Source organism: Rhipicephalus microplus, chromosome 1 (genome assembly GCF_043290135.1).
Source record: "Rhipicephalus microplus isolate Deutch F79 chromosome 1, USDA_Rmic, whole genome shotgun sequence".
NCBI lineage: Eukaryota > Metazoa > Arthropoda > Arachnida > Ixodida > Ixodidae > Rhipicephalus > Rhipicephalus microplus.
The window spans coordinates 222,944,900-222,955,577 of record NC_134700.1 but is presented as its reverse complement, the minus strand read 5'-3'; positions in this window follow the sequence as shown (position 1 = coordinate 222,955,577).

Genomic DNA, 10,678 nt, shown 5'->3' with positions numbered 1-10,678 from the left:
ATCCAGTTGCAACATTAATTGATCTGGCTGTTGTATGAGATATCAGTAGATTCTACATCACTGCGGCCTACATAGAAACGATCAAACCGATGCGTATAGGTAAAGATGGTCCACGTTGAGGCTACGCAGTTGTCCTTTCTATTTTCACGGCCATCGACTTACACCGTTTTCTAAATTATCCTCGATGAAATAACTGCAGAATGTCACCTTTTACCAAATAAATGTCACTGCTGTCTTCACTAACTCGACCCACATATCACGTTTAAATACCGTCAATCGTGAGAGGGTGCAGCACAATCTTACTGTGCGTATTACCATAAGGTGCGGCGTTCAGTGGTTGTTATGCTACACTCATATTCACATTGAAAACCTTAATTCTCTGCCCAATATGAGAGATATGCCAAAAAATTGATTCTGACTGACCTCTGAGCCTTTCTTTTATCCTAAACCTCACTCTATTTCATGAATTGAATAGAGATAGAAGGTAATTTGCTCTCACACTTGTGACGTCTTCAGTGTGCGAATGGACGTATGTAGGCATCGCTGCTTACTGCTTTGGTGGACAATAATGAGTAGTATTGTGCAGACGCAGCAGCCGGAAGGTCGGTGGTCGAATGTTGGTGGTGTCTCTTTAAGTAGAACACTGTTACGTAGCCGAACAACCTCCGAACTAGCCTGCTCCTTCCGTGCTCCAGGTTGATAAACATACCAGATTGTCAAGTTAACTAATTGTGGAGGCGGAAATGTTCTAGGCCCGTGTGCTCAGATTTGGGTGCACGTTAAAGAACCCCAGGTGGTCTAAATTTCCGGAGCCCTCCACTACGGCGTCTCTCATAATCATATAGTGGTTTTGGGACGTTAAACCACACATATCAATCAATCAATCAATATCAATCGAAGTTAACTAATTGAGTTTGATTCAATGAGTACAGTAATACGATAGAAGGTTTTTATTGCACCACAAAAATGTTCCAATGTGCCATATTTACCATAGTACCTTCAGTTTTTTTCGTCCACTGCCTTTTAAATGCGATGCATTTTTTATCGAACTTCGGCGACTTTGAGCATATCTATCTATCTATATATCTATCTATCTAGCCACTTAAGCCCCGCCGCGGTGGTCTAGTGGCTAAGGTACTCGGCTGCTGACCCGATTATCGCGGGATCAAATCCCGGCTGTGGCAGCTGCATTTCCGATGGAGGCGGAAATGGGGTAGGCCCATGTGCTCAGATTTGGGTGCGCGTTAAAGAACCCCGAATGGTCAGAATTCCCGGAGCCCTACACTACGGCGTCTCTCATAATATGGTGGTTTTGGGACGTTAAACCCGGCATATCAATAATCATATCTAGCCGCTTAAGTTTGGGTGCTCTCGTGGTCACCCCCTTAACTAGGCGTGAACCAAGATTATCATGGGAAGGTAAAATGGTTTGACAAATATATCGCGCTGGTCAAGATATAATGTCCTGATCCCTTTCCGTGCGTCGTCAAACACTTCCCAGCAGACAGTGGCACATACCCACGGGCAAGTATGTGCCGCTGGTATGTGCCGCAAGAGATTGGCACTTAGTATCTACACAGGAACGCAAGAACACACATGAGCAATTTTAACGCGCCAGCGTTTAGAAATACCCGGCATCGGTAGCCTCGACTCATGGAAAGAATAAATGTCTGGGTCCCAGCTGGAATCGAACCCAAGCATTCCGCGTGGCAATGAAGCATTTTACCGCAGAGCTATGCCAGGTCTTGGAACTGCTTTTCAAATAGACGGTAATCTTAGTGAAGCGTCAATAGTGCTTGCAGTGGTGCCCTCCCAATTTTATAAACATTACATATTACATTACGTTGCGACAATGGCTGGCATGCTGGCGGGCTGGAACCAGTCTCTATCCACTTCGTAGTCTTTCTTCCAGGCAAAGACCCTCTCCGGCTTTATGCCCCAATCCCACTACTGCACACTTAAGAGTAGGCGTGATCACTTTTTGCTGTTTAATACAGGGAACGGTGTTCATGACTAAAATTTGTGCGCCAGTGTCTATGAGGGCTGTAGCAGTTACGTCTTCCACCAAAAGGTTCAAAATATTGCGGCGTGTAGGAAGAGAGGATTTGGAGACTGGGTCGTTAATGCAGCGTCACCTTCGGGATCTGCATTGTCTAGTTTCCCGAAGTTGAGGACCCAGGTCGTGCAGGGGACCTGGATCGAGGAATCATCGGCGAGAGAGATCGGTGGCCTTGGGGTGATGGTGACCGGCTGAACCTTCAGCTCTAAATGTTAGTAGCAGCAGGCTGGGGATCGTACGGAGTAGAAAACCAGCGAAAGTTACCCTCAAAGTGACGCCATGTCCTAATGTTCCATTACGATTATGTAATGGAACGATTACGACAGTAGCGCGCAATGTGTCCGGCGCGAGAGCAGTGAAAGCAGATCGGTCGATCATCCAACGTCATCCATTTAGCAGGGTTCCGGTAGCGGGAAGGGCAGCGTGCAGGGTACACCGGGATCCTGTTAATCGAAGCTGAACTCTCGGTAGTGCGAACAGTGCAAACGGGTGCGGTGCCGAGATTTGCTATTTCTTGGCGAACGACGGCTTGGATGAGGGCGACGGTGGGTGCGTTATCTTAAGGGCATCGCAAGCGATGGCTGCAGGAGCCATTGCTTCAAGTTCGCGGCGATCAATCCGGGTGACATTTTCAGATGATGTAGCTTGCATGAACTTGGGGCAGTCTTCGCAGGTCAAAGTGGCTGCAGTATTAGGCAGACGCGCAAACTGGCGGGTTATGCCTTGGTTCTTAACGTGCTCGAAGCGCTGACATTCCTACGCAAGCGCGTCGACGGTGGCGCAATCTTTAACGATCAACAGATTGAAGGCGTCATCGGCAATTTCCTTTAATATGTGATCAATTTTGTCAGTTTCGCCCATGTTCTCGTCCACCTTTCGACAGAGGCTCTATACGTCCTGTGTGTAAGATAAATACGATTCCGTCGATGTCTGCACGCGACATTCCAGGTCGTTCCTCGCGGCCTGCTGTCGCCCAAATGGCCTGCTGAACGACACGACAAGCTTCAGTTTGCAAGTGTCCCAGCAGGTCAACTCCGACTCATGGGTCTCATACCAGGTGAGTGCCATATCCCGCAAGTAAACTACAACGTTGCAAAGCATCAACGTGGCGTCCCACCTATATTATTCACTCACGCGCTCGTACAATGCGACTCAATCTTCGACATTCACCTTGTCCTTGTCTGTGCCCGAGAAGGATCCGGGGTCTCGTGGAGGCAGGAGAATGAAGGTGGCGCTGCTGCTGTGGCTGCTGTTGCTCTTGTGGGTTGGCCTTTTCAGCCATTGCAGGAAAATGAAGGTGGCGACCACTCCGAAGTTCCATGTTGGTTTGCCGGGAGAGCGAGGTAGGCGCACCCCGCACCTCCACCAATAATATTACAAGGAAACATATATTTACGAATATTTACGATGTTTACATGCAGTGACAATGGCTGGCACACTGGCGGGCTGGGACCAGTCTCGATCCACTTCGTAGTCTTTCTTGGAGACAGAGACCCTCTACCGCTTTATGCCCCAATCTCACTACTGCCTTGTGGCAATATTTACTTCTTTGATACAGCCATCACATCGGGTTAACGTCAATTGTGGTTAGTTACCATGCGCTAAAGTTGATTTATGTAGCAGTGTCCAGGACCAGCATCCTCGTGAGCATCAGCGCTTCATATCAGCTTCTCGTGTTGCTAATACACATGTTTCCATTGACATCGTTGCGCAAGTGCAAACAATTGCTTATATGAACATCTACAACTCTTCAACATATGTATGTGCGTGCAAAATTCGTACATATGTGTAGCGTCATTTCATTACGTGTCGCTCAATAAAAAAAATTGCAACACGGTCATCTTCCCTCCGCATGCTTCGCATAACGTCGATTCCCATGGTACGTGCAATCTGCCGAATTTTTTTTAATTTTTTTCTTTCATTCTGTTTCTTAGTAGCTCCTCGCAACGTTTTTTTTTTATATTGTGCGCGGTTTTTCTCGTATCCTTCACATTCCGATGATAAGCACATTCTCATGTGCTTTCTTTCCTCTCGCAGCTTTTCTCGCAATCCAAAAGAATCGCAGCGTGAAATTCAATCACCCATCGTAGAAACTTTCATTCATTCCTTACCCAATTTCCAAGAATACTTCCATTTTCTTCCCTTACATTTGCTATCGCCGTGGGCAGAAACCGTGTTGTCCTTCTAGGTACTAGGTATTCTGTCAGCGAGAAACTCCATCTTCTTTCGAGGGAAGCACAGCAGAGCGTCGGAAGCGGGTAACGCAAGCCGTCGGTAACGCAACCGCGTGTCTGCGCCCTTATAACCTGTCAAGCGAAGTCTTGGCCAGCCCTTCTGTACCCGGTTCCTCATACTTTACTTCGCTAGATGCTCAGTCCTCGACCGTCAGACGTGCATGGTGGCTGCCCATTTCATTTCAGTTCATTTAATTTATTTCACCCGCAGTCGCGCATAGCTTTACAGAGGGATGCGGGGTACATAAAATGAACTATAAAACGGAGCAAACAATCTTACATCAAAATAATATAAAATGACGTCAGCCATGATGAGTACCGTCCGATTGCCCATTAAACGTTGTAGTAGCACGCGCCGGCGGGAATCATCGATCACCGTTAAGCGCTTTCCTTCAATGTATGACTGAGAGACAGAGAGAGAGTAAACAGAGAGGATTATCTCGCTGGTGTGGTATAGGTTGTATTCGAAGCCTCCGGAAGGCTTTCAAACCGATTTTCGTCGCTCACCTTAAGTGGCGGCGCTCTTGGAACCGCCTGGCCGTTCACGTCCGTATTGTACAATTCTAATGCTTTTGCGAGCCAGGATGCAAAAGCAATGAAAGCGTGGGTATTGGTGCGTGGCATTGCCTAGCAGTCCAGCCTAGAGCACCGCACTAGGCTGGACTAGTGCAGTGCTCTAGTGCATTCGTGCCCAGGCCCGGCCCGGGCTTTGGCCCGGGTTCATGAGCTATGGACTCCGGTCAGGCCGGGGCCTGAGTCGGACTCATATTCGGCTCGGGTTTCATATGCAGGGTGTTCAAAGAAGTATGTCCAATATTATTTAAAAATAACATAAAAAAGGCACCTGCGGCGTAAGAGCTAATAAAACACTATGTACCCGTACGATTTCTGACTTATAAATGGGTACATTTATGGACAGAGTCTAATTCATTAATGTCAATCACACATAATGCCATAGATGAAGTCATCACATATAGTTTTTCCCTTCTTTCGTTCACCTCAGTGCTTCAGTATACGCTACGTCATTTTTCACAACTATCTTACACTGATTACGGTCCAGTAACGTGCATCACAATTACCCCTCAGTCTTTTGAACTGTTCCTTTGTTTTTTCATTCACGTGTATCACTACTCTTTGAGTAATACATTTGTTGACACTCTAACTTTTTTTTTCTTTTTGCCCCATTCTGTCCAGACTGGCGTAGTTGATGAAGTTGCCATGTACATTTTCGGCCGCGAAAATACTCCAACTATTCTCGACAAGACGACAACGGCTAAAAAAAAATAGCGAAAGCAACGGAAACAGCAACATGAAACAAAAACAACAAAAACAACACAAAGGAAGGCTTGTGTCTATATAACCTGTCAAAGCGACGCTGGCTGGCCAGATGACTGGCCTGGGCCCCTGGGCTGTCCTCTTAACCGTGCATGGTCCTCCATCTAGACCGTCAGTCAACGACGGGTGCCGCAGGCTTGGCCGTTAAGCTATACAGCATACGCCGACAAACGTTATCGATCACCTTGTTTACCAAAGTATTCGAGAAACAAAAATAGAGGTAAAATATATAGAAACACGGAAATTGCCTCGCTTGCGTAGAAGCTTGCGTTAAAAGCAGTCCTTGCTATTTTCAAAAGAGAGCTCTTCTCTCTAACACAGTGACGCGTTGCTCACAGCGACACACGGATGCTCACGTCAGCTCGGCCACCCCTTGCCGCTATCATAAACTTGGCCCCCGAAGTATGTCGAAAAGAAAGAGGGAAGAATGGGTGGAGGAAGCGCTGATTTGGGGGTATCGCAAGAGCTTGGCTTCACCTTCACGAGGTGAACATATATTGTCGCTTTCGTCGTCCAATTGAGCGCATTATTTGTGTCTCACGAGCTTCAAAAATGGGCGCGGGTGATTTTAATCAAAGCCTTTCTTTGGTTTATACAGGGTACGCGAGACATTGACGAAAAAATAATACAGGTCAGGCGCTGTTCACACACGGCTGACGTTATTCTTCACCCTCTTTTCGTGCGCTGTATCAACATAAGTTGATTGATTGATATGTGGGCTTTAACGTCCCAAAACCACCATATGATTAGGAGAGACGCTGTAGTGGAGGGCTCCGGAAATTTCGGCCACCTGGTGTTCTTTAACGTGCGCCAAAATCTAAGCACACGGGCCTGCAGCATTTTCACCTCCATCGAAAATGCATGTATCAACGTAGGTTACGGCATACCAACTCGTGCAAACTTCCATTCTTCGACGGAAGACATGTTCAAAATGACTGTAGTGTTTTCCACGTTAAGAAAAAGAGCAACAACAAAAAAGCTCCGCCACTCGATGACGTCATCGTCCATTGCCTCGGAACCGGTTTCGGAGATATACGCCAGCATTGCTAGCCCATATATATACATTATTCCGCAGCCGGCCCGCCTGTCTGGAAGCTGCACACTCGCGCTTGGTCACGGAAGACGTAATGTCATGCACAAATGCGCATGTACAAAGTGGGTGCGCGGTGGCGGCGAGAAAGCAAAGCAAAAATATGGCGATACCGAAGAATGTGCGCACAGATGATCGAGAAGCCGCTTATATCGGAAATCGCGGCGCGCTTACAAGTAGATCACTGGACTCGACTAGCTTATTGTAGATCACGATGTAGTACGGCTGAAAACGGCCCCGCCGCGGTGGTCTAGTGGCTAAGGTACTCAGCTGCTGACCCGAAGGTCGCGGGTTCATAGCACGGTTGCGGCGGCTGCATTTCCGATGGAGGCGGAAATGTTGTAGGCCCGTGTACTCAGATTTGGGTGCACGTTAAAGAACCCCAGGTGGTCGAAATTTCCGGAGTCCTCCACTACGGCGTCTCTCATAATCATATGGTGGTTTTGGGACGTTAAACCCCACATATCAATCAATCAAGCTGAAAACGGTGACAGGCAACTGTGCTGGACTGTATTGGAACTTGAGATCATTTGTCAAAAGCTTGTTAACTTGACATCATTGTCATCAGTTTTACCAACTTTTCATCACTCCATGGGCAGGACAAGCTATGAACTGGTCAGCTCCTCGGTGCCTTTAGTCATGCGCCGATAGAACAGGATATGTCTCTGAAGCAAATTTTGTTGGCATTAACGCAACCACAATTATTATTTTTGGTTTCTCATCATCGATTCTATTTGCACTAGATAAAAAGAATCTCGACGATCCTTGTTCACTAAAGCTGTACGCGTTGTTCACTGCGGCGCTGATTCTGCGCCAACGTTTTGGCGATGGCCCGTGCACGGGGCAGCCCAATGTAATGAAGGTGAAGTAACGAAGCAATTAAAAAATTATGAATGGCTCCGAAAAAAAACGTGTGCAGTTGCTGTGCACGTTCAACCCAGTTGCTTTCTTTCTGCGTCTTTTTTATTCCATGATGTGGTCCAATTGTCCACAGTGAACACAATTACACTTCAAAGCGTTATCGCTTTTGCATAATATTGCCCCGAGTTTTTCGCTTCTTTAGTCATCACCGTGCAAACAAAATCTACGTGATTTAGCCAAAATATAGTCACACAATATGGCAATTATGATGCACCAGCAACAGCGGAGGCCGTTGCCAGCCACATTTAGGCTACAGCCATAATTCTTCCTAAAAAACACGGAAGCCAGTTCATAGATACCGAGAAGGTGCAATGAAAATAAAAAAACGCCATTTTTTTTCCATCTTCGCTCCAGCTGGCTTGATAAAGAACAGAGGCGGAGCGTTAGCTATTGCCCAGTAGTTTCCTTTTTGCGGATTCAGCATCATCTTCGGAGGAGCTACCTACCTTCCAGGAAAAGAATAAGAACATCAAAAAGGGACAGATTATCGAGGTGAAGGGCAATTCTGGCGAAGAGCTACGCCATGTGCTAAAAATAAAAGTACGAGCTCGGTTGTCCGAACACCTGTGGAAACATATACACACAAAGGTAGAGTATGAATTTTGGGCTTTCGCTCAAGACGAGACGCTACAGACGAAAGAAGCGTTGAATTTTGCTTGGCATGCTTGCGTATTTGTTTATTAACAACAATACGACAAGTGCCTGTCCATGTAACTTCTTATGTTTGTCTCCACAGTGCCTGATTTTTACCAGCAACTGCATGATAGGGCGTCCGCTTCTAATGCAGGAGGTACCGGTCTCGCTTCCGCGTGGCGACCGTGAACATGCCTGCATTATTTTTTTTCTAATAGAAAGAGGGGTACACCAACCTGACGCATGGTCCTTTGTGGGTATTCATCAAGACAGGTGGCCCCATAAGGCTCTGCAAATGCTGCTGGGCTCATTTTAATCCACCACGGACGTGTTGAAAAAGTTGACGATTCGTTGCCGCAGTGGGAGGCACAGAATTGCGGCCTCCGGGTACCTACCAGCGAAATAGATGAAAGCGTACTTCTGGTCTGGTGCTTGGTAGATTGATGTACGTAGTCGCTTAGGAGGGTGCCCACACTGTAGCAGAAAAGTAGGAAATTGGCGGCGTGGAAATACCAGCTCCTGAAAATGAGGTCATCTTCTTTCATTTTTTTCGACCAACCAACCATTTCGTAGCATGCAGACGAAAAGAAAATACACGAAAATACCACTTAAGCTAGGTTATTATCAATATACTAAATATAAAAACCAATATATAAATTTTATGAAGGTGCTAATGGCGGAGCTTCGCATCCATCCCGCTGTGACAATTCTTCAACGAATGTTTTTGTTGATTATCGTCTTCGAAAGGAGATCGCACATACTAAACGCGGTCAGGATGGTATCGCACTTTGACTAACTGTTATTTATGTGAAAGAACTATTTTACAAACTCCCTCCATTGTTCACGCAACATTGTCGGCCACCTGAATCGAGAGTTGGGTGGTAGAAAAAAGAAGGAAATTGGTGTTATCATTTCAAACGGTAACGAGACTTTTAACAAGATGTTAAATAATGTACAAGTTCCCTGCTGATGCGTGGTGGTTAGGGTTCTCGGCTGCTGATCTCCCGAAGGTTGCGGGAGCGATCCCGACTGCAGTGGACTAGTTTTGATAGAAGCGAAATGCTGAAGGCCTGCGTACTACGCGATGCTTGTGTGTGTGAAAGAAGCGCCAGGTAGTCTAAATTTTCTGAGCTCTCCACTGTGGCGTGCCTCATAATGACGTCGTCGTTTTGGCATGCAAAACGTCAAATAATCAATCAATCAATATCATCATTTTGTTTAACGCACCCCGGAACTACTATGAGGTCTTTGTGGGAGCACATAAAAAATAAAACAATAAAACAATGCAATGCAGTCTACAGAAAAAAATCAAATATAAACAGCGTAAACGAACTAAAAGAAATCAGCGCAAAATGGGAAAAACAAAAGACAAAACCGCAATCATCGATGGACAGTGAAAAATAGAGGCGAATATACTAAACTATTTGGAAGGCTTCCTGGAAAATGCGAAAGGAATGAATCTGTACATTATGAAAAAAAAATATCTTATACAGTGCAAGGCTGAGATAAGAACACTGAGAGTTCACGGACTGGGAAAAGCATCAAGATTATGAAAATTAACATTATATTGACTTAGTATTCTGTGAGCGGTAGAGTGTTGAAGGAAGTCGGCAGGTACGTGAAATGGTCGATTCTATCTGGTCAATTTACGCGCTATCCGAACGTTTGGGCAAGTGAGAAGCAAAGGACGGGATATCATACCGTTAACTATAGTTTCTAAATATAGAAGAGGTCAGCGAGATTTCGTCGGCAGTGAGGTGAAGGGAATGATAGTAATCTGGTAGTGTTAGAACGAGACCCAGAGTCATTTATAGCAAAACGATGGTTGTAAATGCTTATGAATTTTTTCTGCACTTGCTCAATGGCGTTACCGCCAGATTTAGCGATGGCATTCCGGATAACAGATGCATACTCGAGTTGAGGAAGACATATTGCGGTGTAGAATTTTTGGAAGGCTGTAGGAGAACTGAATTCTCGAGAGATTCTACAAACACAACCGAGAGAACGAGGGCCTCACGTAGTAGTTCGTTTAGTGTGAAGAAAAAAATTGAGCATACTATCAAAAATAACGCAAAAATCCCCTATTTCATGAACCTTACTTAACGGCCCGGTATTGACCGAGTATGGTATTGACACGATGGATGTTTTGTGGTTTTATGAGATATATTCGTGAATTTTATCTTCGAATTATTCAGGGAAAGGTTATTGTTGTCACACCATTCAGAGAAAGAACACAAATCTGACGGCAGCAAGCGACAGTTGTTAACTGAATAATTTTTCTCAAATATTTGTGAAGTAATCAGCATACAAAAGAAAAGAAGACTAACTAATTGCAAAAGATGCATCGTTAACGTAAATTAAAAATAAGAGTGGGCCTAATACTGGCCCTTGAGAGACTCCACTAGC